This window comes from Emydura macquarii, unplaced genomic scaffold (assembly GCF_026122565.2).
Source record: "Emydura macquarii macquarii isolate MOO-44397 ecotype Brisbane River unplaced genomic scaffold, CSIRO-AGI_Emac_v2 contig_3348, whole genome shotgun sequence".
Lineage (NCBI taxonomy): Eukaryota > Metazoa > Chordata > Testudines > Chelidae > Emydura > Emydura macquarii.
In genome coordinates, this window is record NW_027133485.1 from 720255 (window position 1) to 736151 (window position 15897).

Sequence of the window (15897 nt, forward strand, 5' to 3'; positions counted from 1 at the left end):
TTTGAATATTTTCATAACTGTTTTTGTCCATGCTTTGCAAATAATGCAAGCTGAGCCTCTGCTATCACTCACCCAGGGCTATTTATGCAGTGTGGTAAGCTTATCTACTTGGCTTGGAGCAGGGACTACTTCAGGGGAACATCATCAAAGACTGTGAAGGAACACAGTATTATTAGCACCACATGTAAACCATAGGAGTGCAGAACAGCATGAAATCAAGGTAGTAGTTTTGAGTACTGCACAGGCAATGGCAGTGCAAGCATCTCACACACATCACTGTCTGCCAGTCCATCTATCTTTAGGCCAGTGGTTCTCAGCCTATTTACCATTGTGGGCAGCATCCAAGACTACCCATATGGCTCTGAGGATGTCACATGGGCTGCAGCTGTGTGCTGACTGGGCCACAAATGGCCCACCGCCCTTGGGTTGAGAGCCACTGTTCTAGGCTTTCATGCAGCCGGTCACCCATTGCAATGGTATCTGAGGAGTTGCATCTAAGCTCTGCTTAGCAGGGCTCCCTCAAGAAACGAGAAGAGGCAGAGGTTACGGGGCTCGTTTAGCCTTTAGCATCACTAGTGTGACTGCCCATTGCTGTGGCCTTGCTTTGTAACGGGGATGCCCACGCGCTAGGAGCTGACTGAGACGGAGACATCAACTCACTGGGCCCTGGGGCCACGGAGCACAGTCAGATGGCAACAAGCTCCTTTGGTCAGGACTGAGCTTGGTCAGATTCAAGCCAGGGCCTAGCGGTGAGGTGACAAGCTCTTCGGCTCATCCCCCTCCTCTGAGCCACCCAGGCTTTCTGCATGCCCGGCACCGAGGGGCAGGCAAGCTGTGTAACCATCACTGGGAAGAGCTGGGTCGGAGTTAGCACCTCAGAGGTTCTGCAATGACTTCAGTCCTAGCTGCCGGTGGGTGCCTAACTCCCTAGTTTGCAGGGGCTGAGTGCACGATTTCAGGAGGCCAGGGAGTCCCCAGGGTTAGGCTCGTGCTTGTGCAAATTAATGCCCTTCCCTCCCAGGGCCCTTGCACGCCCAGCCTCCCCCCTCCAGCCCCTTGCACGCCCAGCGCCCCTCTCGCCGGCCAGGGGAGGGCCTTGTGCGCTCCGCCCCGCTGACGGGGCGGTCCGGGGCGGGTCCGGGGGCCGGGCTCCGGCTTTCTCCGGCGGGGGTGGCCGGCCCGCCCCGGCAGTTGCCGCTGCGCTGCCCGTGCCCGACCGTCCAGCGCTCGTCGGCGGGTGAGGACAGGAGCGCGGCGCGGCTCCGGGGTCCGCGGACCAGGTGGGAGCGGAGCCGCGGGGCAGGCTGCGGGGGGCGCTCCACGGGGTGGGGGCTCCCTGCGGGGGCGCCCTTGGAATGAGGGAGGGTGTCCTGGGGGATGCAGAGGGGAGTCGGGGTTTGTGGGTGTCTCTGAAGCGGGGTGCTGCCCCCCAGCCCCTGCCCCCCAGCCCGCGCCCTGTGGGGCCCATGACACTGCCCCCAACCGGCTGCTGCCCCGTGCTGGAGCTGAGCCGCCTGCCTGCCGCCCCCGCTGGGGTAGGTGCAGGGCAGCTGGGAGCAGAGCGGAGCGGCCCGAGCTGTGTTGGGGTGCGGGCAGCCTGGCGCCCTCCTTACGCGGGGCGGGGGCTGGGCATTGGGAGCACGGGCAGCGCCTGGCAAACTCAACTTCTGCCTCGCCACGTAATAGTTCCTCATCCCCCAGTGATGCCTTTGCCGTCTTGGGCTGAAAACGCCTTGGCTCTCCTTTCTGTATTGTACAGCGCTGAGCACCCAGTCCGCTCACTAAAGACAGAGACCGGCCCTTCCTTGCAAATATTTGGGCATAGGGCAGAAGCCAGTGACTGGTGTGCCGGTGCCGGTGCCAGTGCCGTCCATCCAGCTCTGTAAAATGGGGCATGTGTCTCCACGGTGAGGCTGGTGTGAGTTCTTCCTGACTTACAGAAAGGCTGTGTCCTGGCTGTGAGCTGCCTCTTTGTTTTGGGATGCTGGGAAGAGAGATCGGTATTTTTCTTTGTTCAGATTCCATCCCTTTAGTCTTTGCCTTTAAGTCTTTGCTCAAGTTGCATATAGATGATGATAGGACTTGAAAAATACATTCACCAGTTGAAAGTAGGAAACTTACCCTGGCCAGTATGTGTGTGTATATATATGGGTGAAGGGGACTAAGCCATCAGCTTCTGCTGACTCTAAGCTTTCATGTCATTCAAAAAAGTTCCCCACCCTTCTAGTGATGAAGAAAACTGTGGATGTGACCAGAGGCAATGCTGCCTTTCTGAGTCTGCAGACAGCCACAGTGCCACATCTGCTGCTCCTCTCTTTGTATCTTAAGCATTGAGTGAAATTAACAAGACTTGATCACAGTTCCAAGGAGCAACAGAGAAACTGTTTAAACAGCGAACTTGACAAGAATCGTGGCAATTTAACTTGGGAAAGCAGGAGAGGCACTGGGGAGGAGGATCACAAAAACCAGAGGCTGAGGGAAGAGGAGAGTGTCAGACACCTCTCCTCCACTACCTAACAGTCAGAGGTGAGCAGGGAAAGATGGGGAGTTGGTTTCAAATGCATCAAATACATAATAGCCATACCCTGATATGAAAACATGTTGGTAGGAATTTCAGCACCCTTTTCTTTCCCAGCAGTTGATAAAGGGGACTTTGCTGGTAGACTTACTCTCACCAGCAAGTACCCTGCAGCCTGTGGACCTTGATGGTGCTCACCTCGCCCCTCTGTTTTCATACTAGCTTCTGGTTAGTAAGTGTCTACTTAAAACTTCAAGCCCGGTGTTTTCAGCATATTTCACAAGAGAGCTCAGTGGGTAATTTTAACAGTTGCAGATGTTCATACATTCCCTTCTCCAGTGTTTATTTCCTTGTTCCAGTTGTATTAGAAATGTGTGTATCTGATTTTGCTTTTTCAAAGGTCTTTCACTTGATTTTAAAGTTTTGATTTTTATTCTTTCACATTTTTACAAAACCAGCGACTAGCTGTGATACTGTCCTTTCCTAGTGTTTGAATGAACTCAGGGAAATATAACCAGGAATGAATTTGGCCCCAAATGTCTAATCCTTTAATTACAATCTGTGTTTCTATCCCAAGGTAAGTTCTCTGTTAATTATTTGCTTTTTATGAATTGTGACTGTGGCACTGCCCAACCTAGCAGGGAAAGATTGGAAAGGAAAACATTTTTAAGGTGAGTTCTCAGTGTAATTTTCTTAAAGACAAAATGGGAGTTAAAAGCCAAAGGGGTCACTGTGCTTTCATTTTGTAATAAAAGGAAGATGATTACAATGGAAATCCGGATTTATTTTTTGGAATGTCTAGTAGAACAATAAGCTTTTTGACAAACTCTGAAAGGAATATGAGAGAGGAAATACCCAGCCCTGGTTTCTCCCGAGAGTGTGCGTGCCTTCTCTAGTGTAATTGTGCTTGTTAAAGTCCAGCCTTAAACTTCATCCTTAGTGAAGCAGTCCTGAAACGTAAACCAAACAACAAACCAGAAGCTAGACGTAAACCAACGTAAACCAAATAGTTAAACTGAGTTGGTCTGAGAAGATTTTAAGAGTGGGCGGCGCATTTTGCACCCATCCAGACTGCTTAGCGAAATCAATAGGATTTGGTCTTCCTATGACTGGCTATACTGAATCCGCATTTATTTGGTTTTCTAAAATTCACCTTGCAGTTTCTTTTAAACTAAGACAACAGAAGGTTTGCTTCTTTAAGCAACAGATCAGTGTTGATTCAAAATATTGTTTTTTATTAAAAACCATGTAACCTCATGTAGTGCTGTATTTTTAGCTCTTTGGGGAATGGTCTGACTTGGGTTGTCACCCATTTTTTCCACTGTGAAGTGTTTAGTGCTGGCTTTGAGGTTACACACGTTACTATCCCTCTTCCAAGGGGAGTGGTGGAAATCCCATTACCAGAGCCGTTTTGACACTAGCTGTACAAAGCAGCAGACAACATGCTGTGAGGAGCAGCCCTGCCCTGAACCAAGGCTTGTATAGATGTAATGTTTTCCCATCTCACTCTGACTCCTAGGCTTCTAGACTGAGAGCTGTTTGTTTAGGGTTTATTTGCTCGGTTTATCGTTTTAATGCTTTTAAAACTAAGCAAATGCCGCCAAATAAAAAAAATTCAAATCCTCCCAACTGTTCATTTTTGGAGGCACGTTTGATTGATGGTTGCAGGAGGAGTCTGTAATGTTGCACACCTGCCTTTGACATGAACTCTCTCTCCCTCGAGGGTTTGTTGGCATTACACTCTCAGCCCTTCCCTGACTTGCTTTATCAAGGGACATGATAGCTTTGGGATGGGCCTGTCCAGCAAGTCCACTGCAGGACAGAGGGAGTTTGCTGCTTCTGCCATCCTTTTCTTCCCCTGTGCGATTTCCTCCACTTTGGGATGGGACCATGTGGCTGCCTGCTCCTTGCTCACCCTGGCTGGTTGCATCCACTAAGCTCCTGATAACACAAGGCTACTTGCATTGGTTTAACTTTTTCTTGTTTAGGAATCATGCAGATCAAAGAAGCTAACCAGAATTGCAGGAATGGTGGAAGGAGGCTTACGTCAGCTGTGAGCACTAGTGACTCTTTGAAACTTGCGCTGCCTGAGAACACTGGAGGGACCTGGGTTTTGGTCCAATCAGAGCGAGGGACTGCAGAGAATGCAATTAATAACTCTTCTGTCTGCAGAAATGGGTGCTTGCGCTTTGGGGGCACATGCCAAAAAGCATGAACGGGGTGGGATGCATTCTGCTCTCCGGAGGGGGGGCAATGGTGGGACCATGGTTAAAAGCCTGAGTGGAGCTGGGGTGAGCTTTGAGCTCTGTGCAGTGAGCACCTGTTCTCAGTCTCTGGACCATCCCATTCTCTCCATCTGGAATATTTCTAAGGCACCTGTCACCCAGGTGGTCCTGGATGTTGTATCTCCCTGTCCTTCAGAATGACACCCCAGGAGCTGAGTGCTGACTGGTAGGCTAAAGGTCAGGCCAGTTCCCTGGCCCTTGGCAGGATGCTAGGTCATGAGCCTTCCCTCCACCTGGCTGGTTGTTGGCTCCCTGCAAGGTTTGCCTCCATCTGCAGCATGCCTGCTGTCAGAGCTCTGCTTCCTGTTTATGTTTCAGCCCATTTCAGCGGAGACACTGGGAGCCCAGCTGGCAGAGGATGCAGCAGGCAGCTGGGGTGGCTCAGCTCTCTGAAGTCACCACAGGCAGCAGTCTGCATTGTTGTAGTTTCTCTCCTCTTGCCTCTCTTTTTACCCTGAGTGTTAGCCTAGATGATGTTCACTGATGATCGATTTCATTTCAGAAGGAGTTTTGACATTTACAAGGTCAATAAGAAAACATCCTTCCTTACTCACTCAGATAGCCACTCCTAAGGGCTATAAATCTGCCAGCTCCAATGCACAAGCCAACTCCAAATTGCTGGGGTCAAGGAGAAGCTTCCGTACAGAGAGGTTACTGCCGATGTGCCACTGCAGGGTCCTTGCACCTTCCTCGGAAGCATTTGATACTGATCAAAATAAGACAGGCCTCCCTGCCCAGGTGTGTCCTCGGATAAGGCACTTCCTACAGCATGTTCCTAATTCCAGCTCCGTCCACACTGTCGTCTGGCCTTCCTCCTCCTGCCTGCCTAAGAGGGGAAAAGAATAAAGTGGTTCCCCTCAGGGCTCAAACAAACGCTTCCTCTTCTAGAGAAGAGGCAGTGGTGCGGATGATTTTTGTGGGGGGCCAGCTGAGTTATGTTTCTATTTGTGCTCATAGGGTCCCTGCTGTACTTGGTTTGTACACAGTCATGCATGCAGGGCCCTTGTCTCCCCAGTAGCTTTGGGCAGGGCGACTGCAATCCTGTAAATCTTTTGCCTCGTCTTTCATGTCAAAAAGGATTCCTCAGACAAAGGGGTTATTTACAGACAACTTGGGACTACTAATGGCTTTGAATAGGTGCCAGCCTTCTGCTGGCAGAGACACCTGATTTGGCAGCTGTCTTAGTGCCTCTTGCCGATTGCTCCAGTAAGGAGGCCATTAAACCTACACCGGGAATGGGCTACTTTGGCGTGTCTGCCATTTTGAACTTGCCAGAGCCCAGCCTCAGTGCCTCGCTTGCACTGGGAAGAGGGATGTGCTGGTGACAGTCATTGCTCCTTTGCTGTCTAGCATGTCTCCCGCCTGTTTCTGGTGTGGTTAGCTAATTCTGACTAGGTTAGATGCTGCTCTGAGTGCCAGTTGGGAAAAGTTTCACAGTGAAATTGAAAATGTTTTATCCCAACAACGTCCATCAAAACCCTTTAAACAGGAAACTTCTTGACTTTTGGAGAACTTTGAAAAGCAGGTACCTGGGGTGGTGCAGTGGGAGAGGAGAAGACAAATGAGTCTGGAGTCTCATGGGGGTGGAAGGAATGGAGTGATCTGCAGCAGCTGAGAAGGGGGCAGGGCCCTGGGAAAGAGAACTGCCAGTCACTGCAGTGGAAATTAGCGAAACTCGTACCCAGGTTTGTGGCCGTTTGGAACTACTTTGAAAGCCTGTTTATTCAATGGGCTTTTCAAGGGTCTCCTCCTTAAAAGCCAGAAGTCTGAGACTTTGAAAGCTGAGTAGGAAGTTTAGCCACATAAGCCCTATTAATTATAGTGGGAGTTGCATGGCTAAATCCTCTAGCTGCCATTGAAAATCTTTCCCCACTAAATGTTCTTAGTGAAGTAGCCATAATGCTGCATTGGAGCTGCTGGCACAACCTCAGTGCTTAAATACTGCAGTGACAGGATTTTCTCTTGCACCCCAGAGAGTCACCGAATGCCCTTTGCCTCCCTGACATGTAGTTGCTAGACTTTATTATCCCAAGCAAGCAGTGTCTCGGCCACAGTTCCATGGAGAAATGCTCCACTTTGGGAAGATGTACATGTTGTGAGAGGGACCTGGTTCTTTGTTCCTTCTTCCCCCTTCTGACTTCTGTTGACTTTGTAAGGTGTAAAATACAGTTGTCAGCAGTTTACAAGGAGGAAGAGAATAAGGTTTCCTGTTGAGAAAATGTCAAACATCGGGTTGTGAAAGGAAAGGGGGAATTGAAGAATATCACGTCTCCCACCTTCCTGTATCTCAGCCTAAAGGAATCGCCTCTGCTCATGATTCACCATGTCTCTGGTGTTTTCTAAGTTGGAAGGCAATTTAATTAATATTTTTCCTTTATTCAGGTAGGAGCCCACTAACTGTTAGTAGCAGTTCCTGAGTTACACTTCAAGTCAAGTTACTTTTAGAATGATGGATTAAAACTGAGTCTACAGAGCATTAATTTAAATGTATTAATATAGCATCTTAGCCATAGAGTCCAAATAGCAGTGAAAGAAAGAAGCTGGAATCCCTGCTTGTGATCTCGGTGCAATCTCACTTTACGCCTTTATTTGCTCCTGTGCTTGTGTGACCATTGTGCTCCTTGAGATTTAAAGCTCCCTAATACTGTTTCTCAGATAGCTGTGAACACAGCATCGTCCTTTGGGGAATAGCTGCGTCTCCATCTCATGAAGTGCGCCAAGCTTCTCAGATATAAAACCAAAGAATTCTTCTTACATTGATGCTTTGAAAAAACGCCCAGAAACCTAGGCCCATTTGTTTTCATCAGAAGCTGACTTGAGTCATAGCTGGAGAAAACTTTATGTAAGGGTTCATGCCCAAGCTGCCCAATGCCAGTTCTGTTCAGGAATCCAGATCAGCTTCCAGGTCCAAAGCTGGGAGCCCGTGCCAAGCACAAAACCTTAACTGTTTCAAACTTCCTAACATAGCCCTGAATGACAGCAGCCAGCCAGAGCCGATCCAGAGCTCTTAGCGGTGTGCATAACCCATAAATCCAACCAGCCGAGAAGCATGCGCAGGTGACTGGACAGCTGAGCTGTTCTCTCCACACGTGAGCGGGAAAAGGGAACCCTGAATAACGCAAGGAAATGCCTGATGTTGGAGCTGCAGCTGCCTGGCTTCCCTAGTGCTTCCTTTGCCACATGTTACACTTGACCCCGCCAGCACCAGCCACCAATAGGAGTCAAGTAACTGTCTCCAGTGACAGATTAAACTTCATTGCCATTGTTCAGAGTCCAAGATTTTCCTTTTTTACTCTGGTTAAACAACTGCTTGGATGTGCAGCCAAAGCAAACATGAGCTAATAAAGATGTGAAGATAGCCAGTGATAAATAGCTATTAAGGGATGAACACTCACATTACAGAATAGAGATGAGGAGTTTTGTTGCTAAGAGATGAGGAGAATAAGGGAGGAAAGTATGGGGATAGCTTTCCAATTGTGGCTACTATGGGAGTTGTATGTGCATTAAGGGGAGAAGTGACCTGTATGATAACCAGGGAGTCTATTGCTTTCGTTGCATGATGCCATGCAGAGAGCTGTGTTCAAGTCCGGAGCTTGCCCTCCCTCATTCCTGGGTTGGGAAGAATGCTGAAGGCAGCATGCTCGCTCTGGAGAACCTTGCAACCTCTCAGATGGATCCCGTGTTTGCTAAAAAGAAATACTGTTAGGGCACAGCTTGCCCATGGAAGAGATCATTGAAATCAGAATTGAGCAGGATTCAGAATGAATTTAGGCACTTAGATGGGTAACATCAATACCTAGGATTATAATCAGTTTAAGAACACCCAGGCGTTGTGATATTAAACTCTCCTGCTTCAGGGCATGAGCATGGGGATTAGGAGGACAACTTTCCCTGGGGTGGGTTAGTCCATATTTCCCTACTGCAAGGTCTCTTACATCTTCCTCTGAAGCTGCTGCTTGTGGCCATTCTCAGTGGCCAGATATTGGACTAGATGGACCTCTGATCTGATCTGATACAGTGCGGAGATTCCTGGGTTTCCTATAGTACTTGGAGCCAGCGTTAGAGGACTCTGCACTGTCGGGTCTTGGAGGTAATGAAGTGAATATCATTCTAGGTAGACTGTACAGTGTTTGGGTATGTGTCCATCTCTGGTGCTCTGTACATACCTGAAGACAGCTGAGCTGTCCAGGCCCTTTTACATTGGGGTCCTGCAACTCCCCAGAGAGCAGTGTGTAAGCCAGGCTGCTTCCTCTGGGAAGGGGAAGTCAGCACTCTGCTGGGCCCTGCCGACACTGGGACACTTTTAGAACATTCCCACCATTGCTGGCATCCCTGCAGCCCTAACATGGATGGGCTGGTGGCACTGCGGTAACGCCAGGCTGATCTGACCTGCGCTGGGCACGATTACATGCACTCCTACGGCTGCAGCTAGACACTGCTCAGAACACAGTTACGCAGCCTGTGCACACTGCCTACGCTTGCACTCCCACCAGTGGGAGTATTCCTTCTTCTGTGGGTTGTGCTGGCAGGGCCCCAGCGCCCCCTTTGTGATCTGTCTTGCACATTTTGTCATTCTCCCATAGAAGAGGCTGTAGAACAAGCAGCAGATGAAAAGATCTTGGTAAAATGTGAGGCTGAGAAAGTGAGTAACTTTAGAGGATTACAAGGTTCTGGGTAGTAATTACTATTAATTATGTAGACACCTTAAGGACTGGGAACACTGTTCCCGTCCCACTTTTATCTGAAGCCAGCCAGGACTCATGCTGACAGCACACCTGGAAATGAGGTAAGAAAACTCTGCCCACACTGTTCAGATTTTGCTGAATTTGGGCACAGATGCAGCATGTGCTTTCCGTGTTCCTGGACAGCTTTGTTCCTCTGCAGCCAGAAAGTCTTACCACAGAAATGTGACAAGACAGAGCACTTCTCTTCCCCTCTTGGGTAAGAGACTCTTGAGCTGCTGTGGTGTGGCTTTCCTTAGAAATGCCCTTTGCAGATGGGGAAGTTTTGCTGCTGTTTGAAACAGGAGTGGGAGATATTTCCAGAGCTGTTCAAATCTGCTATTTATTTGTGTTGCAAGAGATGACGGTAACGTGGAGGGGAACATATGGGATTGCCAGAGTTAGAGATGGAAAAGGCTCCCTAGGTAACATCCAGACCATCCCTCACAATTTACTTTCGTGCTTTGTCCAGAAAGCACCATGTGCTTTGCCCTGGGCTGCTCTTGGACTGTTGCTGTTTTGAAGTGATTCCATTGCTGGGAAGCTGGCCATGAGTGCATTGAGCGGGGTGGGTGCAGCACAGCTTTGGGATCACGTTTGGCGGGTGGTGAAGGCTGTTTAAATCCAGTGCAGGATCCTGGATGTTGGCATTCATCCAAGCTGGGGAGCCCCATGAGACTCCCCCATGTGCTAGCTCTCTTCCAGCAGTCTGGCTGGAGCAGACTGAAACTGCTGCTCATCCTCTTCTGCATTTTGTGCACCCCTACAAACAAGGCCAATTGGACTGGTGTTGGAGAAGGCTCCCAAATGCAAGCTTTCACCCTCACCCCCCAACACACATCACCAGCTCCCTTTCTCCACATGCGCCCCTCCCACCTCCATCCCCAATTTCTCTCTGAAACATGGAGGTTGGGAGAAGTCCCCTTGGTATCCAGATCCACACCCCAGAAAAAGAAAAAGCTACTCAAAGCTGTACAGCTTCCCTTTTGGCTGAAATAGATCCCTGAGAGCTTTGTCTATGCCAGTGCTTTTGTGGAGACCGCCCACTGGTGGGAGTGCAAGCGTAGGCAGTGTGCACAGGCTGCGTAACTGTGTTCTGAGCAGTGTCTAGCTGCAGCCGTAGGAGTGCATGTAATCGTGCCCAGCGCAGGTCAGATCAGCCTGGCGTTACCGCAGTGCCACCAGCCCATCCACGTTAGGGCTGCAGGGATGCCAGCAATGGTGGAAATGTTCTAAAAGTGTCCCAGTGTCGGCAGGGCCCAGCAGAGTGCTGACTTCCCCTTCCCAGAGGAAGCAGCCTGGCTTACACACTGTTCTCTGGGGAGTTGCAGGACTGAAACAAATTATTCAGATGCAATAGAAAACACTTGGGCCCGTCTTAACTGATGAAGCAGTTTGCCAGCATTTGGCCTCGAGGTCCCAGAAGATTTCCCAGCAAAAGGATTTGAGCTGATTTCCCAGAAAGGCTCCTCTTGGATCTGTGCTGTTGGGGATGTTGTGGCATATGATTGGCCTTTGCCTTTTTCCTGGAGCCAGCCCTTGTTAGCTTCATTCTCACACCATTGTTTAGTTTCTAGAAGATGCTTTCACTGGCTCTGCAGACTGGCACATGGGAATTGCTCACTAGCAGGGATTTTTTGCTGCACACTTCTCCCCTCTGCGCTGCTGCCAACAGAGTTCCCAGTCTTTTCTGAACGTATGTTGTGCAATAATACACAAACTCCTTGGCTCCAGAGAACTGCCCTGCGCGAAGAGTCGTATCTTTTAACAAAGAACAGCGAAAGCAAAGGCAATAGCTTGGAGCCTGCAGGACTGTCGTGACCTCTCCCAAAGGCTTCAGTTCAGACACTGGTGTCTGGCTGGCAGATGGCAGACAGTCGAGCAGACTTTAGTCAGCTTGTGAAGTCCTCTGTCCGCTGACTGGGCTTGCTGTGAATGCGCTTTGCACATTACTGCCACTTGGTTTATATCTTCTTCATCTGCAGCAGCCGCACTGGGGAGCCTCTCCTAGCTGAGCTTGTCCCTGCTGGACATCTCCCTGTTCTGACCTTATGTTTGGGTTTGATGAGTTTTAGCGTTAGCTGTGTGGGGTTTTGAGCGTTGACAGCGATGCTCTTCATAGGAAGGGTAGTGGTCTCACAGATGGCTTTAGTGCTTCTTTGTCTGACGACTGGAAAAGGAAGAGACTCCACTTGTGTCAGGATTCAGTAGTGACCCCTTGCCTGTTACCAGGAATGGAGGACGTCAACATGAATACTTCCAGAATTATAGGAGAAAAGTGCCGCTGGGTGATACAACCCTTCCCAAAGGCAGTGTAAGAACTATTATCCCTGCTTTACAATGAGGAAACTGAGGCACGGAGCTTGGAAAGGATTTGCCCAAGATCACACAACAAGTCGATGACAGAGCTGGGAATGTAATCCAGATCTTCTGACCCTCAGTCTGTTGTGCCAGTGGATCTCAGCCTTTTCCAGACCGGGACTCGCCTCCCCTCTAGCAACATGTGTATGCCACGTTGAGAACTCCTGAATTAGGCCATCACTGCCTAGGCCTGTTAGAGAGAGTTTTTTTTTCTGTAGAGACACAGGATGAGCAATTAGCAAATTGACTTCACTACCAGAGTGAAGTATCTTCCCTAGCTCCTGATTGCTGGAAGTGTGTTGCCCTAGTAGGGTTAAAGATGAAGCAGGAGATGCTGATATACTTCCCCATTGCTACTGCTTAGCTCTATTTATCCATGGTTTGAGTGCCTCGAGTTGAATGCTTCCCTCAGGTCTAGTTAATGGTCCCAGTAACTCTTTGGTTAAAATGCTTTTCCTTTGCTGAGCAGCTTACTGCAGGGCCCCGTGGTGGGGAGCAGATGAGTGCAGCGTCGACATTGCACTGCTTGTTGGACAAAACCAAATGCACTTGAGTTTCTTTCTCCATGTGTGTGAGCATGGGGTATTGTGGCGACCTCTTGATTTGGGGCCAGCAATTGCACTTAGTCCTGCTGAATGGCTCTGGCACAGGTTTTGGTTAGAGATATTTGCTATTGTCCCCTCAGATGAAAAAACCTCATGTACTAGACTGAAAATATTGCCACCAAAATAGCCCCCTTGGAAATGTTTGTAATCCCCTTGAACTGCAATTCCTGTCGCTACCGTGTGATCAGATGTCTCCCATAACACAAGGCGGAGTGAGGGCGCCAAGTGTTGTGCGTAGCAGTCCTTAGAAACACACTGTACCAGAGAAGTAACTAAGCTCAGTTCTGTGTGTTCTGACCTGCCCAAACCACAGGTCACCTATTCACACCAGATGCTGCAGCTTCCACTAGAACTTGCTGCATTGCATTTTAAAGCCCATTATATGCAGTGACAAAAAATAGACCAGAAGACTTTCACATATGTTTGGAATATCCTTCCTGACCAGTATGCCATGCAGCCATCCCCTCCTCAAACCCCCTTCACAGCTAGCCTCTCTCTACGTGCCGTCCCCACATTTTAATGGGTGAAAAAATAAACCCAGAAAGGAACTAATGAGGTGAGGGAGTAACACGTTTCCTGTGATCAACTGCAGCTGTAACCCAGGTCCTCCTGTGCCCCATCACACGTTCTTTGATTACTTTCGCCTATCGCGGCCAGGAGGTGTAGCTCCCTCAGAGACTGACAGCGAGGGAGGGCCACCACCCCCGTCCATGCCAAGGCGTTTACAGTGCCCTTATTGTGTTAATTTAATGTAGGTCCCAATTCAGCTTTCAATGAGGCCAATGGAAAGAGACCCATTGACTTCAGTGGGCAGCCTCTTAGTTTGTCAGCTCCTCTGGGCAGGGGCTAGTTTATTTCTTTGTAAAGCACCATGAACATCTTAGGCCCTGTCCAAACAGTAACACTCGTGTGTGGTTTTAACCTTTTTAAATGGAGGATCAAACAAAAGTCAACAAACCTGGGCTTCCCTCCTTGTTTCAATCAGTTTTGTTGCTGGACTGTAAAGGCAGGAGTTGTTTTTTCCTGGAAATATTGGTCCTCTTGCTATCACTGTAGGGTGAAATTCTCTACATGCAGAGATGCAGCACTACGCTCATGTCCCACTTGAATACCATTAGGCCAAAGCCCCTGTAAGGGAAGTGGTGCCTAGCCTCATGCTGGCCCTCCATACAGGGGAAATTTCACTTGAACTGAATAGCAGCAAAGCCAGATGGTGGTATTAATAACAAATGCTTTGCACTTTGGTTTTTTTTCCCTTTCACTCCTTTCCAAACCACACTACATGAAATGTTAATCCTACCAACACACCAGTGCGGGCGGGAAGCATTCCCCTTTTACAGATGGGGTCAGGAAATGACAGCAGGGAAGCTAAGTGACTTGCCTGGGGTCAGAAGAAGTCAATGTTGGAGCTTGGATTAAAACTCAGGAATGCTTGGCTGGACCATGCATCAGGGACTTCCTAGAACCCTCCCTTTTCTCTCCCCAGGGTCCCATTCCCATCATGCCATTAGCATGGCGCACACTGGCCCAACCTCTGGGCTTGGCTCGCTGCCAGCTGGGCTCTGCAGAGTCCAGTGGCCCCTAACGGCTGCCAGCAGCTCTGCAGCCCCAGTTCTGCAGGGAAAGAAGAAATTCTGTGCCTTTGGGAAGTCATGTCCCCACTCTGTGCCCCTCCTACCCTTTGTTTTGCATATTTAGCGTGTGAACTCTCCAGGATGGGGACTGTCTCGCACTGTCTCTGGCAAGTGGCCAGTCCATGGGAGCCCTGACCTTGGCTGGGGCCTCTAGGTGCTGCCATGATGTAAATAATGACACGAACTAAACCCACCGTAGACGCGTGTTCAGATCGCATGGTCAAGCCATCACAAGTTAGGAAATGCCTGAATTAAAGTTGCTCAGGCAACATTAATTTGCCCCCTTGTGTGTGTGCGTGCGCAGTATGATACGGTCTCCAATTACACAATTGCTACCTCATTTCTACATGTCGTCCAACTTCTGCAACAAATGAGGCAGGGATCATACAGACAACAGCCTAATTCACTGCACAGCGCAGTCGTTCCCAGAGCACAGTCTGCCTGGTGCACTGAATGAGGTGAGGCTCCCACGTTAGCAATACTCTGGGGTCGTGTAATTAGAGATTGCTGCCTCATCATGTAAATGCACAAGAGGGCCAAATAAAGTGTTCATGGCCACCTTAGTTCAGGTATTTCTGAATTTTTGAGCTTGACTTTGCAACCTTGAGGTTCTTTGAATGTGGGAAATGACAGCCAATTAAACCCAAGTTTAAACACAAATTCCATCATGTGGAACTTATTGAGGTGTCCTTCCTTTGCCCCTATGAGTCATTAATAGGGTTGGGATCTTTAAACCCACAGCACAGTTCTCTACCACCTGAGCTAATGGACTAACTGGTAGCAATAGAAGGCTGCTATCCTCTATATGGGTCTGCCATTCAAGGGGGATGGCGACACATACTTTGCCAGTGGGTTTCACAGCTATTTATTAGACCGCAGAGGTGTGCTGAGACTCAGGAATCCATGTAGGTTTTATACGGCTGTGATGAGTGTGGTATCTGAGCACCTTCCAGAAGTGCGTTAAGCAACAGTGGCTAACATCTGTCGTGTGTCTGTTAACTCATCTGCTCCCAAGGGAAGAGTGTGTGCAGTGCAATGTTCTCTTTTGGATGTGCGCGCACGCATGCACCCATTGCTATATGTTTGTTAGAGAAGTCAAGGTCAAAGCAATTCACCCTGCACTTAGACTGGAAGGTGATGAGGTTTGTGATGGTCCCTGGCCCGTAGGCCTAGGGAATTCATACCCCAGTCTCAGCCTGGCTCCTGAGAAAGATCTGTCTTCTGCAGAGACACGCTTTAGGAATAGCAGGCTCTGTTCCAGGAGCTGTAGGGCAGTGTTCTCTAGTGGTTACAGGCCCTAATGCCCCTCCTTTGCTCCTAACCTCTCTACCTCCCCAGGCACCCTTTCGCCTCGAGCTCCTGCCTCTGTCCCTTCGCCCTGCATCTCTTCCCTCTCTTGCCGTGCTCCTCACCTGCACCCCAGCAGGGCTGCTTCCTGTACCTGGGTGCAAGTGGGGGGCACTCAGAGGTCCCTGGGTGCTGGGAGAAGCAATTGCAGAGAAAGTCCTGCTCAGCCCCAGGATGGAGCATGCTCAGGTGCTCTGGGGATGGCACAGATGCAGTCTGGTTGACATATGGGAGCTGTGGAGGGCTGGACGTGCTCGGTGCAGGCAGAATCTGCAAGCTGCAGTCCGCAGTGAGTGGAATGCTGTGTCTTGACTCCTGTACGTCCGAAAGGGTCTAGACAGCAGATTTGATCCGCTGGCTGGCAGTGCAGCAAAGAGGGAATTATCTGGCGTGCACAACACTTTATTTGGGGGTGCAGATCTGTGC

At 49.5% G+C, this 15897-nt stretch overlaps 1 protein-coding gene across 1 annotated transcript in view; it reads left to right on the top strand.

The window, feature by feature from the left end:
* Positions 1-1151: 1151 nt before the first annotated feature.
* FHL3 (four and a half LIM domains 3) overlaps positions 1152-15897 on the top strand; it is a 37709-nt gene continuing 22963 nt past the window's right edge. The window contains exon 1 of the mRNA XM_067533753.1: positions 1152-1280. The gene's annotated coding sequence lies outside the window, so the exon portion shown is untranslated. The remainder of the gene's footprint in view (positions 1281-15897) is intronic.